The following is a 24,452-nucleotide window of genomic DNA, read 5'->3' as shown; positions in this document are numbered from 1 at the left end:
CTCTATTACAAAGATTGGAGTAAAGTGCAAGAAGTATGCTGCGAGTTTTTGCTATTTTTGAGCTCTTTTTGATCTTGGAAGCCTTAAAAAACTTCTTCATAGCTGTTGGGCGTACCTTTTATACTTGAAAAATCAACTATAATGGCTGTTAGATAGATTCTGACCGTTGAAAATAGTTTGGGGGCAGTTCTAGCCATTAATCTGTCTTCTAGTGCTTAAATTCAAATTTTCAAACAGGATGCTCTTAGTCGACTAACATTGCTACTTAGTCGATTAAGTCGTCATTATCTCTGAGCCCAGTTTCTGGTAGTAGGCTCTTAGTCAACTAACAAAACTTCTTAGTTGATTAAGTCGTTTCTATCTCTGAACTTGATTTTTGGCAGTAAGCTCTTAGTTGACTAGCACTGTCTTTTGATCGATTAAGTGTTTTCTGTTTCACAATATGCTTGAACGTGCCAACTTCTCTTTTGAGTTTTATCCAACCAACTCTGTTGATTATCCAACTGAAAGGCTTCTTGTTTCATTGCTCAATTGTAGCTCCTTATTCTTCTGAGTTTTGATATTTGCTTTTGAATGATTAACTAATTATTTAACATACATTTTTGTTCTTCATACTCAAGTAGAAAAGTTAGACATAGATAAATGGGAATGTTTTATTATCATTAAAAACTAATGGACCCAATAGTGTAGTTTGCATGATTGAACTCACAACTTCACAACAATGGAAAGATGAACTTGAAATTGATTAGATCAACAGGTGGAGAAATTTGAGTCATAGCTACAACGAGTGATTCTTTGAGTCATCTATCCTCAATATGTGCATTTAGGAGATGAATTGGGTTTACACTACATTCTTCAATGCATTAAGTGTAAAACCTTCAAGAAGTTAACTACTTGTATACTTGACATGAATTTAAGCAAGTTTGTTGTAGGAAACCAAGGATCTCTTATTTAAAAGCCAAATAAAGGTAGGGAGAAGCTTGACATTCATAGAAAGTATACCAAATTGACTAATAAGGGTGAAAATTGTAAACACCAAGTGCCTCAAGATGTTCAATACTTCAAAGAAATCTCAAGAAGTCAAGCCTACTACTTCTTAAAATAAAGGTAAAAATAAGATCTCTTTGTAGAAAATCAAGCAATAATCCTGCCCTAATTCAGATTTTTCAAACATGATGGAAAACCTCTAGAAGGCTAAGTTCATTCAATTTATAGAAATGAAATGACTTGAAGAAGCTGATGGAGTAAATAGACCTAACTATTACAAGAACCATTGCTTGATTAGCCACCCTTTTGTTTTAAAAGATAAAATCATGGGTTTTACAAAGTTGGGAAAATTGAATTTGAGGAAGAAATTTTGTCATCAAACCTTACAACAACAGCAAGCATGGTTTTTTTAACTTAATGTATTGAATACAACCACAAAATTTGGAACTTGGGACTCCATCATGCCCACTCCAAGTGCAAGTGAAGTAATTTATCTTCAAGAAAATAAAGGCAATACTTATTGTCAAACAACTAAAGATCAAGATGATGAAGGATGGATCCTATGTACTCATCAATGATGACAAAAAAAGAATCCTCTTAAGTTTGAGAAAGTTCTAAGAAGGTCCAAAATGGTGAAACAATCACTCAAATAGAAGATGCCAAAGGCAACTCAAAAAAAAAACCAAATTTATTCAAGCATGAAAATTCAATCTTGTAAAAGTCTAGATGATCAATCACCTTGAATGAATTCATACCAATTCAATTTAAAAATTAAAGTCAGGTTACCACATCTTGCTATCAAGTAGATAAAGATGTTAAGAGTGAAAAAAAGGTGAAATCTGAATTCAATCTTTCTTATGATTTATAAATTTCTTTTTTTGATAAAGATTTATTCCCAAATGCTCTTAACAATTGACATCTTTTTGTTGTGAGATATATTCATGAATAAAAGATCAATCAAATATTGGCAGATGATCAATCTATTCTTAAGGTACTAGCTTTAAGGATAAAGAAAGAGCTTTAAGTTCCACTAGGTGAACTTTTAAAAAGTCACTTGATGATCCCAGGTTCTAATCAAGGACGACAAAATGCCCTTAGGAAATTTAAACTCCAAGTTTTCATTGATAACATGAATTCAAATCCATTATTTCATGTGATTGATGCAAAGACAACATACATGTTTGTTAAGGTGACCATGGATACATCAAAATGGCGTGTTCTCTTCAATATTTCATCAATACTTCAAGTATTATAAAAATGCTCAAGTAAAGATAGTTGTTGCATACTAAAAGCCATTCTCTAATGCTATATTCTATTTGGAGTTTACCTTTGCGGAGGAAGTACTACTCACACACGGTCAACAGAATGGTGATAGAGAACCATTAAAGTAAAACAGAAAGAAATTGTGTTCACCTATTAAGGAAGATGATTACATTATTCAAGATATAAAGAATTTGACTCTTTCATGTTGGCTCCATTAGGTTTTGATGATAATAAAATATTCCCATTTATTTATGTTTAAGTTTTCTACTTGAGTGTGTAGGACAAAAATAAATGTTAAATAATATATTGATCATTCAAAAGCAAATACCAAAACTCAAAAGAATAGGGAGCTATAACTAAGAATGAAACAGAAGCCTCTTTGTTGGATAATCAAGGGAGTTGGTTGCATAAAATTAAAAGAGAAGTTGGCAGATTGAAGCAGACTGTGAAATATAAAACACTTAGTCGACCAAGAGACATTGTTAGTCGACCAAGAGCTTACTGTTAAAATTTGAGTTCAGAGACAAAAATGACTTAATCGACTAAGAAGTATTGTTAGTCAACTAAAAGCCTACTACCAAAAACTGGGTTCAGAGACATAAACGACTTAATCGACTAAGTAGCAATTTTAGTCGACTAAGAGCATTCTGTCTGAAAATTTGAATTTAAGCACTAAAAGATAGATTACAGCTAGAACTATCTCTAAACTGTTTCCAATAGTCAAAATCTGTCTAACACCCATCAGAGTTGGTTTCTCAAGTATATAAGGCACTCCCAATGGCTATGAATCAGTTTTGAAGGCTGTTAAGATCCAAAAGAGCTCAAAAATAGTAAAAACTCTTTGTGTACTTTCTGCACTTCACTCTAATCTTTGTAATAGAGTCAAGCATTTCATCTTGTACCATTCAGATCAGGTTAGTGATAATAGGTATTTTTTTATTTTTTTCTCCTTGATTACTTAAAGTGTGTGAGTCACTCTAAGAGGATTAATCAAGCTTGGGTTAACTTGATTGAGTGAATAAGTTCTAACTCAGCCTAGAAAAGTTAGTTTCAGGTTTTGGTTGATCCCAGGAAAAACCATTGTTAAAGGTTGTGGCTAAGCTTGTGAAAAGCCATTGTAAAAGCTTGGTGGAAGCTTGAAATTTCACCGTTTATAGTGATTTGGTTTGAAAATCCTTGGTTGAACAATCAAGGTAGTAGATGTTAGTCTTTGACCGAACCACTATAAATCTTTGTGTATTGTCTACTCTATTTTATTTTTCATTTTCATTTTTTGTTAAATCATTCCTTCATGTTGGATAGAACTTTTCATCATAGACCTTTTACTTGCTCCCAATTAGCAATCAAGTTCACTGAGAGCCAAAAAGTGCTATTTACCTCCCTTTTAGCACATTCTTGTAAAACCAACAAGTGGTATCAGAGCCAGATCCCTTATTCTTAAGGCTTAACATCCTCAAGGAGATCCAAATGGCTCTTTAAAAATCTATAGTTGCTAAAGGACAATCCACAAACAGACCACCTCTGTTTGATGGATCGAACTACCCCTATTAGAATACTAGAATATCTATCTACATAAAGGTAAAATATTATGAAATGTGGGATGTCATCACTGATGGACCCTTCATCCCCTCAACCATAAATATAGTGACCAATGAAATGATTCCTAAGCCAAGGGATGAATGGACTGAAGCTGAAACTAAAAATGTTCAGACAAACTTTAAAGCAATAAATACTTTATATTGTGCCTTAACTCCACTAAGTTTAACAAAGTGCCAAGCTGTACCGCAGCTAAACAAGTGTGGATAAACTTAGGATTATCCATGAAAGGACTTCTCAAGTTAAGGAGTACAAAATAGCTCTCCTAACCCACAACTATGAGATGTTTAAGATGGAACTTAGTGAAGATATCACCAGCATGCTTGATAGGTTCACTAACATCACAAATAAACTCAGTCAACTAGGCAAACTAATTCTAAAACATGAAATTGTCAAAAGACTTCTTAAAATCCTACCTAAAAATTGAAAGCCAAAAGTAACTGCTACTCGTGAAGCAAAAGACTTAAATGTCATCACACTTGATGAAATTTGTAGGTCTCTTCTCACTCATGAGCTGGAGCTTAAGGAAGAGGAAGAAGAAAACAAGAGAGAAGCAAAAGAAAATAAGAAAACCATTGCCTTAAAAGCAAGCATTTTTTAAGAAGAATTGGACAATTTATCTTGTGATGATCATGAATAATTGGCTATGGTAGCAAGAAGATTTAGAAACCTTATGGGACAAAGAGACAGGGGATTGTCTACGAATGGGTACAAAAAAGATCAAGGTTCTTTAAGGAGAACCATAAATAAAAATGAGTTTAACAAGAAGGAAGATGTTATACGCTTTGAATGCAAGAAGCTTGGACACTTCAGGTCAAAATGCCCTTACTAAAGGAAAAAACTCCCAAGAAAATCAGAAAATCAAAGAAGGTAATGGTGGCTGCAACCTGGTCTGACAGTAATGTTTCCAGAACAGATGCTGAAGAAGAAAAAGTTGAAGACAAAGCAAATTTATGTCTGATGGCAAGAGATGATGAATTCGAGGTATCCTCTACTCCTTGTGATATTTCTATTGATGAACTTCAAGAAGAATATGAATGTCTTTATGATGAGTTTGAAAAACTAGCATCAAAATTCAAGGCTTTGAAAAAAAAAAACTTTACCTCTTGAGAATTATTTAGAAAAAATAAAACATGATTTCTGTTTTGTTTTTGAACAAAGATATTTACTTCAAACTAAACTTGAACATTCAAAAACAGATTATGAAATTCTGAAAGTGGAATTAGAAAACAAAACTGAAGCTTTGCAAAAAGCTATTGATAAAAATACTGCTCTTAAGAGTATGAGGAAAGAAACATCAAGAAAAAATACATACTTTAAGAAAAATTCTGATAATGTCTCTTCTAGGTGTTATACTTGTGATGAACTTGGTTACCTATCTTATAAATATTATAGAAAAAGAAGCATGTGGAAAACAAAAAGGATTTGGGTTCCAAAAGGATCTTATATAAGAGCTAACTTTTAAGGACCCATCAAGGTATGGGTACCTATTAAGAAAAATTAAAAATCTGTCTTGATAGTTGAGCTTAATCAAAAAGACATATGTTCAAGAGCTCAACTAAAGGAGAAGCAACCATGGTACATAGACAGTGGATGCTCAAGACACATGACTCGAAACGAAATGTTGTTTGCGTAGCTAGACAAAAAAAAAAGAGGTACTGTATCATTTGGAGATGACTCAAAAGGTAGAATTTATGTTATAGGAACTATTAGTAAGAATTCTCAAGCTCAAATTAGTCATGTGTTGCTTGTTAAAGGTTTAAAACACAATTTATTAAGTATCAGTCAATATTGTGATAAAAGCTTTAAGGTATGTTTTGATTCATATAAATGTGAAATGATAGACATTAGTACCAATAAAGTTTCATTCATAGGAAAAAAAGTCAAGAATAGGTATGTTATATTTTTAGAAGATCTTGAGTTTAATTGTGAAACATGTCTTATGGCAAATGATGGAAATGATAGCTGGTTATGGAATAAGAGAATTGGACATGTGATCATGCATACCATCTGAAAATTGATGAGAAAAGATCTGGTTATTAGATTAGTTGAACTTAAATTTGAGAATGATCAGATTTGTGATGCTTGCCAACTAGGTAAAGAAGTTAGAACATCTTTCAAGACCAAGAAGTTTGTTTCAACCTCTAGACCTCTTGAACTGCTGCATATTGATTTATTTGGTCCAATAAACACAACTAGCTTAGGAGGTAAATCATATGGCTTTGTGGTAGTTGATGACTACTCTAGGTATACTTGGGTTTACTTCCTTGGTCATAAAAATGATGCTCTACTTGCATTTGTAAATCATTGTAAAAGGGTTTAAAATGTAAAAGGACTTGTCATAGTTAGGATTAGAAGTGATCATTGAGGTGAGTTTGAAAGAGATGAGTTTGAAAACTTTTGTAATGAAAAAGGGTTAGATCATAATTTTTCTGCATCTAGAACACCTCAACAAAATGGGGTTATAGAAAGAAAAAATCAAACCTTAAAAGAAATGGCTCGAACTATGCTTTGTGAAAACAATCTACCAAAGTACTTTTGGACCAAAGTTGTCAACACAGCAGTCTACATTCTTAAGAGAATATCAATAAGGGCTATGTTGTAAAAAACCCCATATGAATTGTCTAAATGTAAAACACTAAATATTTCTCACTTTAGGAGCTTTGGCTGGAAATGTTTTGTGTTGAACAATGGAAAACATTTTCTAGGAAAGTTTGATGCTAAGAGTGATGAAGCAATATTTCTAGGATATGCATTAAACTCAAAAGCTTATAAAGTTTTTAACAAAATAACTTTAACAATTGAAGAATCTATCCATGTAGTTTTTGATGAATCTAATGCCTTGTAAAAGGAAGCTCTTGTTGATGAAAATGATGTAGAGGAATTTGAAAGACAAATGGAAGAAATGAGCCTAGAAAACAAGAAAATCAATGAAGAAAATTCACTCAGAAAAGAAGTAGAACCTCTACCCCTAGAAATTGTAGAGAACTGAAAATCAACACATTGATCTTCCAAAGAGCTAAAAATTTATCAAAGATCATCCAAAATAATAGATCAATAGTGATCTTTCACAAGTGTTAAAACTAGAAGAGGAATTAGAGAAACATGTGAATTCTCATCTTTCATCTCACAAATCGAGCTTAAGAGCTTTGAAGAGGCAGAAAAAGAAGAAAGCTGGATATTGGCCATGCAAGAAGAACTTGAACAATTTGAAGGAAACCAAATATGGACATTGGTTTCTAGGCCAATGAATCACCCAATTGTTGACACAAAGTGGATGCTCAGAAACAAGGTAGATGAGCAAGGTAATGTTATTAGAATCAAAAGCTAGGCCAGTGGCTCAAGGATATAACCAAGAAGAAGGCATTGACTATGATGCAACATTTGCTCCTGTTGCTAAGATAGAAGCCATAAGATTCTTGTTTGCATTTGTATGTTTCATGAACTTCAAATTATTTCAAATAGATGTGAAAAGTGCATTTTTAAATGGTCTTATTCAAGAAAAAGTCTAAGTCAAATAACCACTCGGATTTGAGAACTTTGAAAAACCTGATTATGTTTTCAAATTACATAAGGCTTTATATGGACTAAAACAAGCTCCAAGAGCATGGTGTGAAAGACTCTCAAAGTTTTTAGTTGAAAAAGGGTATATTATTGGAAGTATTGATACAACATTGTTTATTAAGAAATGCTTGAATGATTTGATTATAGTCCAAATTTATGTGAATGATATTGTATTTGGTGCTACTAATGAGGCTTTGTGCAAGAACTTTGCTGAAGAAATGCAGGGTGAATTTGAAATAAGTATGATAGGCGAATTGAAATTCTTTCTTGACCGTCAAATTAAGCAAAGTAAGGAAGGCATCTTCATTAGTCAAGAAAGATACATTAAAGACATGCTAAAAAAGTTTGATATGTTGAAACTGAAATCAATCAGCACACTAATGAGTTCCTCTATCAAGCTTGGAGTAGATGAGAAAGGAAAAAGTGTTGATCCAAAACTTTATAGAGGTATGATTAGATCTTTGCTCTATTTAATCGCTAGCAGGCCTGATATTTTATTTAGTGTATGCTTGTGTGCATGATTTCAATCTCAAAACAAAGAGTCACACTTAACTACTATAAAAAGGATCTTTAGGTACCTTTCAGACACATAAAATTTAGGATTATGGTATCCTAGTGGAACATCCTTCAATCTTATTGGATATTCAAATGCAGATTTTGCCAGTAGTAAAATAGATAGAAAGAGCACTAGTGGTACATATCAGTTTTTAGGAGATATACTTGTGTCCTAGTCTAGTAAGAAACAGAACTATATTGCATTCTCCACAGCTGAAACTGAATATATTTCCTGAGGCAGTTGCTGTGCTCAGATTTTATGGATTAAACAATAATTAAAAGATTTTGGAGTGACCATGCATAATGTACCAATATTTTGTGATAACATAAGTGCAATCAATATCTCAACAAATCTAGTTCAGCACTCAAGAACAAAGCACGTTGAGATTAGACATCATTTTGTTAGAGACCATGTGCTTAAGGGAGACATTAAGATTGAGTTTGTCAACACCTTGAATCAATTGGCTGATATATTTACCAAACCCTTAAATGAGGAAAAATTCTGTGAAATTAAGAGTAATCTAGGAACGGCTAGCAGTCAAGAGCTTGAAGTAAATTTCTAAGCATTTCTTTTATAAGACGGTGTACACTTAGTTGATTAAGAGCATCATTTAACCAACTAAAAGAATTCTTTTTCCTTTGATGAAAGACATAGTTAGACAAGAGTAAAAAACCTTGGTCATTTAAGAAGTCCAAATAAAAATAATATAATTTAAAGAATTAAAGGCAGTTTATCGGGTGAGAAGAAAAGGAAAAATCGCTTAACAAAAAATTAAGCGGCAAAGCTTTAAATTTTGAAAGAGAGAAATTTACCACATTTAAAAAAGGGGGAGTCTAATAGTTTTAAAAGAAAAATAAACTCTCTCAACTCACTTTCTCCTTATTCTCTATCATCTGAAATCGATCCTCTAAAACTAAAAACTTCCCCTCAAACCTCACAAACCTTAAATCTATACTGAACAAACCAATAGCAAAATCATCTCTACTTAAAGATATCCTAGGAAAAAATAAGGGTAAATGACCCATGGAAGAAAGTCCACCATCTGAAATTCAAAAGAAGAAGAAGAAAGATGAATCTGCTTTGATGACTGTAGAAATTAGGAAAAAACAAAGAGACAAAAAGACAAAAATCAAATAAAAAGAAGGAAAAAGGAAAATTCTCTATAAAAGGTAAGGTTTCATCCTTGAAATTCAGAAATAATATTCATAAGGATAGGTTTAGGAAAATTGAAAATGCTCTTATCTCATGCGAAAAATACATTGATTGGGACAACTTCATTGAAGTTCCAAAAATTAAAGAAAGATTATTAGAATATTTTAAAGAAATGAAGATGAAGAAATTGAGTGTTTTTAAGAACAGAACCTATAGTGCTAGTCTGATGAAAGAATTCTATGCTGGGATTGCATGGAATAAAAATGAACTAGATGATTCCAAGGAATTTGTGAATGATGGTCTAAATGTGTTTTTCAATGAAAAGGTGTTTGCGGTTACTACCTCCGATCTAGGAGAATTGCTGCATGTTGAATGCAATGTGGGAAGCTATGAAATCCCAGAAGATTATGATCCCTCATCTTTTTGGGAAGAAATCACTAGAAAAACTAAAAGATATTCATCTAAAAGCTATGCAAGTTTTATTAAAATTCCACAAACTAAGATATTGCACTACTTCATAGCTTCAACAGTTCATGGAAGAGGTGAAAGCTTTAGCTATGTAAGTCTTCAAAATATGTGGATGATGCAATATGCATTCAATGCTGCTCTTCTTAATTTAGGAAGATTCATGATAGAAAGAATAAAGGAACATGTCAGGTTGACAAAATACATTTATGTTATGGAAATATAATTACCTCTTTGGAAAAGAAGAAGGGTATCTGGAGTTCCATATATGAGATGGATCAAGTAAAGAGTAGAGATCAAGCTATTTATTTGGGAAGCTTGTCAAAGATAGGTTATAAATTGTATGGAGAAAAATTCTTCAAGACTACCAAAGATACTCAAAGGGATGAGCAAACCACCCCCACTCAAACAACAACAACAACTCCCTCACAGATTTTGAACGAGATGATTCTGAACATACTGATGAGGATAAATGGAGAACTCACTGACTAGTCTACTAGAATTGAGAAAATTGAGGAAAGCTACAATAGCTAGGAAATTTTATGAAGGACAAAAGGAAATCTCTTTTTGGTCTTGCAATTGAACATGCTTCTACAGCACCAAGTCCAGCATCAGCAGAACAAGTAAGTGAGAGTCTTGATTTCCAAGATGAAGGTGATGAACCAATATCTGGTCCTATGAGGGAATCACTTACCCTTGAACCTAAAAAAGAAAATGAATCTAATGAAGGGATTAAGGAAATTGGATCCTTTAGTGACAACTCTGAACCACAGGCAGAGAAATCATCTCCCACTAGCTCTAAAGAAATTTTAATCATGGATGTCTTCCACCAAATGGTCAGAGAAGAACAAGCAGAAAGGGAGGTAGCAATGAAAAATGCTTAGAAGTCAACATTAGCAAGGGACTCCCCTGAATCAGTTCACACCACCAGAGGGAATGAACCCGCTGACAAAGAACCAAGAGAAGCAGTTGCAATTACCAATGCTAAATCCCAACCTACTAGAAAGGCAGAAAAACCATGGCTACCAAAACAAAGTTCATGAAGAGGTGGAAGTCCTCCAGATTAGCTGAAAAAGCTAAACCTTTAGTTCAATCCTCCATTTAGCAACCTCTTCACCTTTCAGACATCTTTTCTCCTGATTCCTCACCACAAAAGTCCTCACCTGTGCTATCTCTTGAACCCCTCAATGTCTTTTTTGGCACAGATGAATCAACCCCCTCAGACTCTTCTTAGAATTATCCTTGTTTTGCTGATGACAAAAAAGGGGAGATAGTAGGTTCAGGTAGAAGTAATTTTAGGAGAGTAGGCAGAAGTAATCTAAGGGTAATTTAGGAATCTGACTTTGATGGGTTGTTTATGACAACATATTATTTTAATTCTGATGAGGTTGATGATATCTAAATACTAAAAACTTATTTTTGTTATGTTTTTTTGTTTAATGGATTGTTAATGACTATTGAATGTGGAGTAGATGTGGCATGTTGATAAGATATTAATGATAGTTAGCTACAATGTTGATATTATTCTATCTATTTATTACTGATTGCTTTGTTAGCATAAATAAAGGCACTCTGTTAAAATGTCTGAATCTAAATTTTTTTGAGATAGTGAAAAGTTTACTGATTTGGATAATAAAATAACTTGAAAAGATCATGCATTAAGGGGGAGCACACACTCAGGGGGAGAAATTCTAATCTAATGCAAAACAAAAATAACACATAGACATTGTGCGTTTAATCAAGGAATGTTTTGTCATCATCAAAAAGGGGGAGATTATTGGCTCCATTAGTTTTTGATGATAATAAAACATTCCCATTTATCTGTCTAACTTTTCTACTTGAGGGTGTAGGACAAAAATAAATGTTAAATAATATATTGATCATTCAAAAGCAAATATCAAAACTCCTAAGAATAGGGAGCTACAATTGAGTGATAAAACAGAAACCTCTTTGTTGGATAGCTAAGGGAGTTGGTTGGATAAAATTCAAAAGAAAAGTTGGCAGGTTCAAGCAAATTGTGAAACAGAGAACACTTAGTCGACCAAGAGACATTGTTAGTCGACTAAGAGTTTACTGCCAAAAACTGAGTTCCGAGACAAAAATGACTTAATCGACTAAGAAGTATTGTTAGTTGATTAAGAGCCTATTGTCAAAAACTATGTACGAAGACATAAATGACTTAATCAACTAAGTAGCAATGTTAGTTGACTAAGAGCATCTTGTTTGAAAATTTAAATTTAAGCATTAGAAGACAGATTAATGGCTAGAACTATCTCCAAACTATTTCCAACAGTTAGAATCTGTCTAACATCCATCAGAGTTGATTTTTCAAATATATAAGGCACTCTAAATGGCTATGAATAAGTTTTGAAGGCTTTTAAGATAAAAAAGGGCTCAAAAATAGCAAAATCTCTCTACATACTTTCTACACTTCACTCCAATCTTTGTAATGGAGTTAGGCACATCATTTTGTACCATTCAGATTAGGTTAGTGATCATAGGTACTTCTTTATTTCTTTTTTCCTTGATTACTTAGAGTCTGCGAGTCACTCTAAGGGGATTAATCAAGCTTGGGTTAGCTTAATTGGGTGTATAGGTTCTAACTCAGCCTAGAAAAGTTAGTTTTGGGTTTTGGTTGATCTTGAGAAAAACCATTGGTAATGGTTGTGGCTAAGCTTATGAAAAGCCATTATAAAAGCTTAGAGGAAGCTTGAGAATTTCACCATTTATACTGATTTAGGTTGAAAATCCTTGGTTGAAAAATCAAGGTAGTGGATGTAGGTCTTTGACCGAACCACTATAAATCTTTGTGTATTGTCTTCTCTATTTTAGTTTTCATTTTCATTCTTTGTTAAATCATTCCTTCATCTTGAATCGAACTTCTCTTCATAGACCTTCTACTTGCTCCCAATTAGCAATTAAGTCTAGTGAGAGCCAAAAAGTGCTATTCACCCCACTCTAGCACATTCATTTGGGATGAACATTTCATTCACTGGTTTGGAAAAATTAAAGGTTTCTAAGCCTCTATTGAAAGCATTTGTGAGGGCATCAGAAGGACTGTTGATTGAATATGATGATTTTCCTTAATAAGCTAATGATTTTGATCCTAATGCTTAAAGAGTTCCAATAAAGTTTGGATACATGCAAGAAGATGTTGCAAAATTGGTACACGAATCAATTGAACCAACTAAGGAGATTTCACAAAATTCCACCAAGATTCGTAAAGTTTGGTGAAAAAAGACTAATCCTGTTGGAACTTTAAAGCTAAGTCTTGCATTTTCTCCATTAACATTGAAAATTCATAAAATAACTTTAAGATAGATAATGGCAAATGAAATTAATGATGAATGCAAAATTTTAGTTGAGTTGTCTAAAAAATTTTAGTTTTTGATCACTTAGGTATGACTATGTCTCAAACTTCAGCTTTTGATTATTTGAGTATGCCTTGAAATCAAGTTGAAGTTTTTTATCAAAATGAGGAAATGCACGTTGGAACTTTTTCAAGTAAACCAATTAATGCAAGGCTTAAAAGTCTAAGCTTCATAAATTTCTTGTAAAGGAAGAAATGAAAAAGCTTCATGTTAAATACGTCATAGGATTTTCTTAGCACAACTCCTTCTTGAATTAAGACACAAAACAAATGGGTTGTAACAAGCAGTGGAGCAGAAAAGGTCAAGAAGCACACAATTGTTAAGGCTAAACATGTTTTATCTTTAAACAAAGAACTCGAAGAAATGGAGACTCACACATCTAATCATGTACTTATAGACGAAAGTGATGTGAAATCCTAAGAAGATTGTCATATCAAATACAAGTTCTTGAAGTGTTACTATACTTGAAGATCATATGGTCCCAAGAGAAAAGAATAAATTGTCGTTAAAAAAACCGGTGCTGTTGAAAATCATGTCAAGGACAACTTCAACAAGAGTTAAGGAGCCAATAACAAATAGAGTCTGATAGGTTTGAAAATCCTATAAAAAACAACTTAGGCAAAAGTGTTAAGGCAGACGCGTGCACACACACACACACACACACACACATAAATGTAACCTATGTTATGACTTGATCTTTCATTTTTGGAGGTATGTAGGTAACTTGGTCTTATTACCAAGTTTAGTCAACCCAAAATGGTCATTTGGATTAAAGATGATTTAAATCTTTGCAAAGATAAATCTACCTAGTTAATTAGAATAATTGAAGAATAAACCAAGTTTGTACTTCTATTTGAGTTGTGTGATTCAAGCCACTAAATCTCAATGCAAGTAAATTGGAATTACATGCTGCATTTCTTTGACATTTAATTTGTGATAAAAAAGTTTATGCATAGAAAATGTCTTAAAGGTTTCATAAGATTAACTTTGTAACTTTCTTCACAAATAAAGAAAGAAATAAGAAAGATTGATTTTACTACTAATACAAAAGGCACTATAATGATAAAGAGAATTTTGAAAAGTCTAAATCCTAAAAAGAAAACCATAAGCAAGAGCTATATGAATAAGGACGAGATCAAGTCAAGACTTCTACTTGAAATTCTTCTATGTTCTAAAGAGAGTTTACAATTCTCTATACTGATTCTAAATATTTGGCTTCATTTTCACTAAAAATAGTAAAAGAAATCAATAGAAACTATCTCTTCATAAATCTTCGAAGTATCAACTTTCATTCTTTGCAACTTTTCTTTATTCTCTTTTAATGAAGATTTAATCTTATTTTGCCTGCATTGCAAAGCATTCAACTCTTCTTTAAGATCAACAAGCTCAAATTATGAGTCATTATTACACCCAACAACTTTATTTTCAAGTAATTTTGAGTCTTTAAGGAAAATTACAAGTTCCTAAAACTTCTTAGATGATTTTTTATGGACATGCAAGAACAAAGGGAAAACTCAAAGTAAATAAATTTTTGGGCTTGTCTAAAGTATTCTTGGACTATGACAATCTTGGATCACTTTATCAACATAGAACCTAGAAACTTTAGAGGTACAAAGTGGCTAACCTCAATACATGAATTTGTTGTGTTCTTAGAAACATGGCCAATTTCATTAGATATTATATTGGGAAAAGTATCTTCTTCATTTGAAATCATGCCCAAAATTTCTTGGGTAACCGATTTCGCATCTTAACTACAAGTTTGTTGAATCCATGTGGATTAGAAACTAAAGCTTCATTTTTATCAAGAATTGTCTCATTAATGATCTTTTTGGCTGGATCTTGGTCTTGAAGCTAAAGGAAAAAAATGGAAGTTATTTGATAAAATAATAAATTTAAAAGAAGACTCATAGTTTGGTCAATCAAAAAACTATATAAGAGTCCTTATGATTTACTTTTAATTAAATTGAAATAATTTAAAGATTGAATCTTCATGGAAGTCTCTCCTCTACCACTATAAACACGTTGCTTATCTATGCCATTTGAAAACTCAAAGCTTGCTCGAAATCTTAAGTCGTAAGCTTTAAAGAAATGAAGAATTTTCAAACAAGGTTGATATTAAGCTTTAAGATTTTTGAAGAAATTGCTCTTCACTCTTGTTGTAGCTCAAGGAAAGAGATCAATTCTGTTTGCTCAATACCAAGTCATTAAGAACCTTAAAGTGAATTCATTAAAAAAAATTAGAAGATTATTCTTTATTTTAGAAAATTCTGAGAGATCATAAATTTCATGTCTAATAAATAAAATTATTATTTGTCTTCGAATTTCCAATCTTATTTTTCACATAAAATTTGTTGTATACATTATCATCATCAATGGTCAACTGAGAAATTAGTATCACCCTCTAGAACTAGTTGGGGAGAAAATGAAATTTCAAAACTTATTTAATGCTGACATTGCATGAATAATGTTAGCCTTGAAAATGACTTATGTTTTAATTTGACAAAATTACAATTTGATTCAAGTTTGATCACAAGAATTTGAAATGTTTTGATTTCTCTTACCAATCCCCTAAGATTTTAGAAAATGTTTGACAAGTCCTTTATACTTTAAAAAGACCAAAAAACTCTCAAATATTAAGTTTTCAACTAAAGGAAACAAAGAGCAAAGATATCACTAGTCCAAGGTCAACTACAACTTCTTCATACTCAACCCTACATGGACAAATGAAGAGAGAATGATGAGATAGCTCAAGTTTGGGTCGACTACACATCATCAAACTCTACCCCAAGGCAGAATGCTTGAGAAAAATTGAAAGAAGCTTAAAGGGTTTATTCCAGACAAGCTATACTTAACCTTAGAAGGAGGAAAACAAGTCAAAGAGCACCTGGAAGCTTAGAGCTTTCACCCGAGATGAGCTATACTCTACTCCAAAGTGAGGAATGAAGAAATGAAGGTAGACTCAAGTTGAAGGTTGACTCTTCCACTAAAAATTGTTCAAAATTTAAGAATATGTTTCCTTGGAAAGCAAATATACTCTCATGTTTAAATTTCATTTAATTTATTTGCATTGAAATTATATTTTGCTAATAAGACAAAGAGTTTGTTTTAAGTAAGCATTCACTATCTAGTTATAAAGTTACCATGATTCTATTGATATACTAATATACATTTGTATGAAGAGTCATACGTAAGAGACATGTATTTTAACTTAATATAAAAATAGTTCACAATTGAATAATAAAGCTAGTCATTTTATTATGTGAAGATTGTAATGTCTAGATTACTTCCAATGAAAAGAATGTGATTAACTTCAAGGGAATAATGAGCCTCAAATCATCAAACTAGTTGACTTCGAGTAATGACACTATAAAGTGAACTGAAATCATATGAGACCTAAGTTTAAGTTAAACCATTTCATTAAATCTTAATCTCACACTTTTGCATTCACTTATGGTAGAATCGTAATCTTAATGGATAGTTGACTTGTGCTTTATCTTTTTATAATCTTTGATAAACAATGGGTACGATCATCTTATTGCATTGATCTAGACTCTATATGTTGAGATTATAATTTAAGTGAGCATCCGGGAATATATATCCAAATATTGAAGTTCATAGTATTGACATCAGTTCTAGTAATTTCAAGGAGATTGGTGATTTAACCTAGTCTTAGAAGATTGAAGAATCTGAGACTAGGGGATAAAATTGACATAAATGGTAAAATGGTAAATCCACCTATTGTAATTGGATGGCTATTAGGGTTCACAGCATAAGGTTTGCAATTGGACAATGATTACGATTGTTAATTATAAATATGACAATTAAGATTGTTAACTCTTTATTTATAATTAATTATAATTATGAAATAATTATGTTACTCTGTGTGATAAGGGATTTTTTATTTTATTATTAATTCTTTTTAACTAAAGATGGATAATAATAAAATAGAATAATTCTATTTTAACAAGGACTAGACGTTATAATTAAATAAACAAATTATTTATTAAATATAATTGTGGATGGCAAATATTAATTTAATTATAATTAATTAAATTAATAAAAAAGAGTTTTAAGAGAGAAATAACTTTCTCTTAATATTGGTCAAAAATCACATTATAAATATGTGATTTTAGCAAAAACCCAAGCCACCCTTTTTAGATTGCCAAACTCCTCCATATGTCTCTCTCCAATTTTTTTTCTTCTTGCTCCCATAAGTAATTTTCTACAAGCCTCATGCAAAGAAAAATTGCCATAGAAAAATTTGAGAGAAAACTTTCTAGTTACCATCTTTAAAAGTATTCCACACCTACCCCACTCTTGGTTCGTGATTGAAAGATTCTCGAAGAATAAGTGATCAGCCAAATTGGTTGAGATTTTCAATAATTGGTGTAGTGGTGAATTTACTAAATTTTACTAGGAGAGATGAATCAAATATATTTCTAGCATGCATTAGTTAATATCTTTAACTACTTGATTCTTTGTTAGTATAGAAGTCTTATAAAATAATATATCGAGAAGGGGTGAATTGATATTTATTAAATTTTCTTTGATAATCTCGGTATAAAAATTAAAACTTTGTCACCCAAAACATTTTCTAGCATCAAAAACAATTTTCCAACAATAAATCACTAAGAATAAAAATAATATACTAAAGTAAAATATTTTTCCTAAGTTAAATGATAGCTAGGAAAAGTAAAAGGAAAACTATTTTCCTAAAGGTAAAACAATAAATCAATATAAAACTATTTTCCTAAGGCAAATATAAGCAACAAATAATATATAAAAAATTAAAGTGAGACACAAAGAATTTATAGTCGTTTGGCTTTTCAAAGCCTACATCCACTTTCTTGGTAACCAAGGAATTTCAATCAACTATCAAGGATTCTTTCTTTTTAACGGGATAAAGGGGTAAGCCTAATACAATCCATACAAGAGATTCTTGCTTTTTAACAAAAAGTGATAACCCTTACATAATAAACAAAGGGATTCTTGCTTTTTAACGAGATCAAGTGATAGCCCACTAATAATGGTTTTTATTGGCTTAACCATAAACCCTCAGAAATAGCTTTTCAAGGTAAAGTTAGAACTTTAATTATAGAGTCAAATTTCAGCAAGAAAATGCCTCTACAAGGGCCAAGTGCTAAGACTTTAAGCTTGAGTGTAGTGAGAGAAGAAATTCCAACTTGGATGAAGCAAGTATATGACTTTTCAAATCTTGGTGGAAGACTAAAAAGATGTTAAAGAGTGAAGATGAGCTTTTAAAGGTCTCTCTAGGGTTTAACACTTTGATTCAAGTCTTCTCTTACTTCTAAATAGCCCAAATTCAGCTATTTATAGCTAGTGTGAAGTTTGGATCCGTTAGACAAAAGTTTAAATCAGATCTGACCATTTTTGAAGCTTGAGGGTTAACTATAACGTTCTTAGGGTCGATTACAATGCTCCTGGGGTTGACTATGTTCTTTAAATATCTCAAATTAGGGCTTTCATAGTCGAGTATAATCTTTCTCTAGTCAATCTAACTCTCGAGAACATGTTTTTTGCATGTTTGAGCTACTATAGTCGACTATGCGTTCTTTATAGTTGACTATGTCTTTGTAAAGTCGACATTTTTGTACTTTTGACTTGCTAAGGTCGATTATGCTTGAGCCCAATTTTACTATAAGCATTCTAAAGTCGAGTATGGCTTTATATTCTTCAATTTTGCACTCTTTTAGGCTTTAGATCGACTTAAGCCTCTCTAGGATCAACTCTTGACTTGTGTTTCGAGGTTTCCTTAGCTTTTTGATGCTTCTCTCCAACTACAACTTCCTTGCCTTGTTCTTACATTCAAATAACATTTTAAGGCATGTTTTTTCTTGCATTCTTAGCTGAGTATGCATTGTTTGAGAGCTTATAAGATGACTTCTAATGATGCATAGCTTTTCAAACAATTATGTAACCTGATAGGATTAAAAATATATTTGAGACAATTTCAAATGCTTAACATTAAGTTCAAGATAACATATGATTTTTTTGTCAAATCAAAAAGGATGTAACTCAGGGCTAACATTCTTGATTATTGATGTGATTGTTTTTGATTCACATATTTTATTATTGTGAATTTTCGCTTATGTAAATTGAATAAATTGCTTCCATAGCTAGAAAAGTTTTTGAAATCCATAGGTTACACAATCACAACTAGACACCACGATCCAAATCCAACAACCGGTATCAAAGCCTTTGGTTGTACACAAATCTAATTTCCTATATGTGAACACATGCTTAGCACCTTTATGTGATTTAATTATATTTGATGTGATCAATATATGATGGAATTCATGGATGGATGTTTAAGGTTTGTGCCACATTAATTGTTTTAGAATTATTAAAGATTTACTTATAAATTTTTTTGTTTGGCTATGTAACAAGAAGAATAACTTTTCATAGCCATGTTTCCTTCTTCATTTTCTTTTATTTTTCATAGATTTAATGTATTTAGGAAAATCCATGTAAATTATATTTAATTATGTAATTGGGAGCATACATGGAGAAGAAGATTGAAGCCATGAAAGAAAAAGGTAAGCAATTTGGTCTCTTGATTTTTTTAATTATGGCTATTAATTTTTATTTGTTTTGGGGTTTAATTGTTATTAAAAAAGAGAGCTTTAGGTATAAATTAATTTTTAGGGATTAATATTGTTTTTCCTAAATTGTTTTATGTCTAGAAACCCTAAGCCTAAAACCCCAAAATCTCAAAATAGATGTTGCATAGACGTTGCATAGAAAAACGAAAGGTTAAAACCTAGAGCCCAAAAGTCGCAAGAGCTGGGAAAATACAACATAAGATGTATCACAGACACAAAACTCAAATAGTTGGGGAAAATGACAAGAAAATTGATCGAAAATCTCTAGTCAGTGAAATTTGGTGTTATTTTTTGACAAGCTTTTCTCCTAGAACAGTTTTGGTAAATTGGGCATAACTTTCACTTTGGAAGTCCAAATGATGTGATTCTTGCATAATTGGAAAGCTAAGAGATAAGACTACAATTCTTATGTTTACTACTTGACCTAGTTCGAATGGGATCAAAGATAAAAATTCATCACAAGTTGCGGGTTGGTGTGAACCAAAATTTTGTGTTAAGTTTTGCCCTAGGAAAAACATCTATTTAAGGGTAAGGAGGCTAGAGGAAAAAGGAGATTTTAGCGTTGGATTGAAAATTATTTTATTTTCGTATTAATTAATTGTGCAAAATAAAATTTATTTTCTAATTGTGTTAAAATTAATGAAATTAAGTTTTAGCCTAAGATTGAAAGTTAAATTTCATTTTGATATTAATTAATGAAATTAACTAATTGGACAAAATAGAATTACTTTTCAAATTAGGCTGAAATTAAAATTAAAAAAATTTAGGGATTTTCTATAGCCATAAAATTCTAAAAAGCACCAATTTTGTGAGATGTTCCAAGGAGACAAGCCACGAAAGCAAGGAAAATTGAAGAACCTTTATTTTACGACTTGTAATTTTTCATATTTCCAGGATAGTGATAACTCTATTATATAGAGTTATTTTGACATGTTTTTAGGGCTTAAATAGCTAGATCTTTAAGATTTTAGATTCGAATTGTAGCATTTTTTGCGTTTTTCTAGTTTAAGTTTGATTACATGTTGAGTAGTTAATTTAAGTTATCTGAGCTTAATTTTATGTTATTTTATTTCAAATTATTTTAAGAGTAGTTATTGCTAATTTTATCTTATTGCTTTTATACGAAATTTGATGAAGAAGACTCATTTGATGAAAATCAGTGCAAGTATGGTGATGGCTTTACTTGTATATATTTTGGTATTTTGACCATATCTCTCTATAAAGTACTCCAAATGAAGTGCTTCTTGAACCACTAGAATGCTAAGAGGGAGGACTACAATTTTGTGTTACCACTTTACCCTATTCTAATCAGATCATTGTCAAAATATCTATCTAATTCAGAACACTGCAGTAACATGCTTGGACTGAACATGATGTAGTATTTGGAGCATATCTTTCACTCCAGGAGTTCAATTGACTTGATTCTTGATCCATTGGAAATTTAAGACATAGGAAGAAAACTTTTTTGTTTACATTTTGCCTAGTTTAAAACAAATCAAGGTGAAAATCACATTTGAAGTTCATAGATAGATGTAATTTTGCACTTAAGGTGACATGGCACGAGTGCCATGGCATTGAGAATCTTGGGAGCATCATACAAAAACCTGAGAGCATGGAGCTGCAACACTGAAAAAGTACCACCATGGCACTACCAAAGTCTATCTTGGCGAGGCAGCAAGCAACTATTTTAGAGATTTGGAGCCAAGAACAAAGCAAGAAAACAAGAGAATTTCATAGAGAACTGAGATTGCAAAGCTTCAATAATTAGTTTCTTTCTCTACTTTCATGTTTTTCATATTTTCTTTGACTTGGATTCATGGCTAAATTTCTTTAGATATTGCGTTTACTTGATATTATGAGCTAAACTATTTTTCTAGGATTACGGTGGATTTCAACATGTAGTTTGACTATGAGTTTCTCTTTTATTTATCATGAATAGGTACAGTTTTGCTTATTCAAATTTGCTCTTAATGCTTTTGATTGTCTAGCCAACAATTAATTGATTTGTGAATCTAATTGACACTGGACAGAAAGATTTTAGATTGAACTACTGTTTGAATAGTATATGTTCACATCACATAGGTGATTTGATTCACGATTCGGGTAGACATACGCCAATTACCATACATAGTCAAATTAGAACACTAGCTTAATGAACCTTATTTAATTAATTTCTATAGACATATAGTGACTCAATTAAGTGAGGTATTTGTGCAAGCATCTTGACATAGACTTGTACATATCTTTGGATTCTAGGTTAGTGAAGCTACCCACGAATATAAATAATAAGAGAAGCTAGTATCAGATGAAGTATTCAAGGAGCCCATAATCCTAGGTTTTAGTCTATTACCTTTTCTAAGCAATTTTAATTTTTGTTAGTTACCTTTGTGCTTGTTTTAATTTTGTCTTAATTAATATTTTTAAAATTTTAGTTACGTAAGATTACTTTGTCATAAATTTTAGTACTTCATAAAGATTTAGGAACAAATCTCCATGGAAACGATACTCTACTTCATCATTTTATTACTTGTTTGGTACGTATATTTGTGTGTGCAAAATTGACAAGAAGTTTTTGGCACCATTGTCGGGGATTTTAGTTTCTTTATTATTTGCTAATATTAAAATTACACAAATTAGTCTTAATTTAAGTTTTATTTCTTTGTGTATTCAGTCATTGTATGAGAAGAGCAAAAAGCTTGGCAATTATTCCTTGTGATCTAGAAATTGAGAGAACATTCTGCAGACTTCGACGAGAAAATCAACAAGGTTTTGCTGCAATAAATGCAATGACTTATCAATAGGGTGACCAGCAAACCAAAAGTGTGTAGTAGCTGAAAATCAATGCTTAAGGGATTATGTTGTCTTATTGGTGCAAAAGATTTCATCAAGCATTTGAAGGCCAGCTATTCAAGCCAATAATTTTGAGATCAAGCCAACAATCATTACTATGATTCAAACTTGAGTTTAGTTTGGTGGTTGACCAAATGATGATCCAAATGGCCGTATATCAAACTTTTGGGAAATTTGAGATACGTTCAAACACAATGAAGTCACAGATGATGCAATTTGTTTGAGGCTTTTTCCTTTGTTGTTAGGGGATAAAGCTAAAGCATGGCTGAATAACAACATGGGATGATCTTGCTCAAAAGTTTCTTGCCAAGATCATTCCTCCAGCTAAGACAAAAAAAGAGAGGAATGATATTACATCATTCATGTAGCAAGATTTTGAATCATTATACAAAGCTTGGGAAAGATACAAAGAATTATTTCAACCATGTCCTCATCATGGGCTTCCAAAATGGCTTTAGGTGTAAACTTTCTCACAATGGATTGAGTGGCCATGTTTAAACCATCATTGATGAAGTAGTGGGAGGAGTTTTGATGGCTAGATAGATGGATGAGGCATATGATTTGTTAGAGGAGATGGCTGCAAAACAATTGCCAGTGCCCAAGAAAATGATCAATGCCCAAGAGGGTAGATGATTTTTCAACATTATCCACTTAGGTAGCTATTCTAACTAAGACACTTGAATCTTTTAGTACTAACTGCATTCAAAGTCCTTTTATAGTGTGTGAGTATTGTGGAGATAATCATGCCATCCATCAGTGTCCTATCTCAACAAAAATAGTACAATTTGTGGGGAATAGGCAGCAAAATAACCTTTACTCCGACACGTAATATCCAAGGTGGAGGAATCATCCCAATTTCTCTTAGGCTAATAATCAAGGGTCATCATCAACTTCAAGGCCAAGTACACCCTCGAGATTCCAATTGCAAGCCAGAGCACCACTTTTAAAAAACAAGCCAGTTGTAAAAGATTTGCTAAGGCAGTAAATGACACAGAATGATAGCATCATAAAAAGTCTACCAGCATTAATATGAAACCTTGAGACTCAGGTTGGTCAACTTGCCCATTTATTAAAAAACGGACCTCAAGGAACACTACCAAGTGATACAAAGGTGAATCCAAGGAAAGAAAGTAAGGAACAAGTTATGGCTATCACCTTGAGGAATGGAAAAGAGGTTGAAAATAATGTTAGGAAGCTAACATTCAAGATAAGCTTGTTAAGATGGAAACAGTGATTGAAATGGTTCACAAGAAAATTCAAGAGAATGAAACAAAGGCAACTTTACCACCACCACCCTTTCCTTAGTGCCTTCAGAAACAAAAACTGGATAGGAAATTCTAGAAGTTTCTTGAGGTATTCAAAAAGCTTCATATCAACATTCCTTTTACAGAAGCTTTAGAACAAATGCCATCATATGTGAAGCTTTTGAAGGACATCTTAACTAAGAAGAGAAAATTGGAGGATTTAGAGACAGTTACACTCATCGGGGAATGCAACGCAATAATTCAAAATAAGCTTTCACCAAAGCTTAAGGACCAAGGGAGTGTTTAGAGTGCAATTGGTAAATTCTTATACAAGGTTCTATTGTTAGAGTGCAATTTATACATTTTTAGCACTATATTTTTTCCTTAGATTCATTGTAAAAATTTAGAGAAAGTTTATGTGCTTGTGAATTTTTGAATTATGTATTAAGTTCTAGAATTTGTTTGATTCTCTCTAAACGGGAAATTCTAGGCTATACTCAGTTAAGGACATAATTTAGGCCATTTTTGTACTGATTAAGCCTTATGTAGCCTTCCTTTACATAATTTATCCTTAGTTTTGCCCTTTGAGCCTAATGACACCTTTTCTTTGTCTAAACACTTAATTTTTTATCTAGACGCTTATATTGATATTTCCAACAATCTTTAAAATCCTCATACCTAAGTGCATAAGTCAATTTAGGAAGCGTAAGAGCGAGATAGTGAAGAAGGATGTAAAAATGAAACATGATGAATAGTTCAAAAATATGATTGTATCATCTCA

General features: G+C 32.1%; 1 non-coding gene across 1 annotated transcript; it reads right to left on the bottom strand.

The window, feature by feature from the left end:
- Positions 1-22,762: 22,762 nt before the first annotated feature.
- LOC149527412 (small nucleolar RNA R71) lies at positions 22,763-22,869 on the bottom strand. Its single transcript, XR_016351093.1, has one exon. It is a non-coding gene; the product is annotated as a small nucleolar RNA R71 (small nucleolar RNA).
- Between the last annotated feature and the right edge of the window lie 1,583 nt (positions 22,870-24,452).

Source organism: Theobroma umbraticum, unplaced genomic scaffold, assembly GCF_002168275.2.
Source record: "Theobroma umbraticum cultivar Fairchild unplaced genomic scaffold, ASM216827v3 scaffold_4.1, whole genome shotgun sequence".
NCBI classification, from domain to species: Eukaryota; Viridiplantae; Streptophyta; class Magnoliopsida; order Malvales; family Malvaceae; genus Theobroma; species Theobroma umbraticum.
Note: the sequence above shows the minus strand (reverse complement) of the source record. Positions and strands in the feature narration are given on the sequence as shown.